Raw genomic sequence first — 675 nt, 5'->3', positions numbered from 1 at the left:
GTTTCGAAGGGAAGTGACAAGAATTGTAGTTGTGTAAGACTTGCCCACTACGTTCGTAGGAGGAGAGCCAACGGGGAAAGTAATGTGTGTAGGAACATACACGCCATTGGAGGACTTCACAGAACAGTCACACACAACAACCGTGGAGGTTAGTGTGGTGTATTCTTGGGTAGTTTTCAACGTATTCGCGGTGGTAGGAGGTGCAGTGCCTGTGTTTGGAGTTTTCGTCGACGATCCCTCGCCAGTTGTTATATTATGGTAACCATGTGAGGGTATGGTGCTTATTATCTGGGTATTACCAGTTGGGGAAACACTTCCAGTCAAAGGCGTGTTGTCGGAAATAGGCGTCTCAACCACCACAATGTTAACAGGAGTGGTGTTTCCGTCAGTGCCCACAGTAATGGTAGACCTTGTCGTGATGGTGGAAGCCTTCGTGATCGAGCCTCTGGTGTACGATGTCTCAGTCAAAGGCGTGTTGTCGGAAATAGGCGTCTCAACCACCACGATGTTAACAGGGGTGGTGTTTCCGTCAGTGCCCACAGTAACGGTAGATCTTGTCGTGGTGGTGGAAGCCTTCGTGATCGACCCTCTGGTGTAGGATGTTGTAGTTATTCCCGGTGGAGTTGGGAGATTCCCTAGACACACACCCGCGTCAGAATTTTCGAAAGAGTACAC

This window comes from Huiozyma naganishii, chromosome 2, assembly GCF_000348985.1.
Source record: "Huiozyma naganishii CBS 8797 chromosome 2, complete genome".
Taxonomy (NCBI): domain Eukaryota; kingdom Fungi; phylum Ascomycota; class Saccharomycetes; order Saccharomycetales; family Saccharomycetaceae; genus Huiozyma; species Huiozyma naganishii.
The sequence above is the reverse complement of the archived record's forward strand: the minus strand, read 5'-3'. Positions refer to the sequence as shown.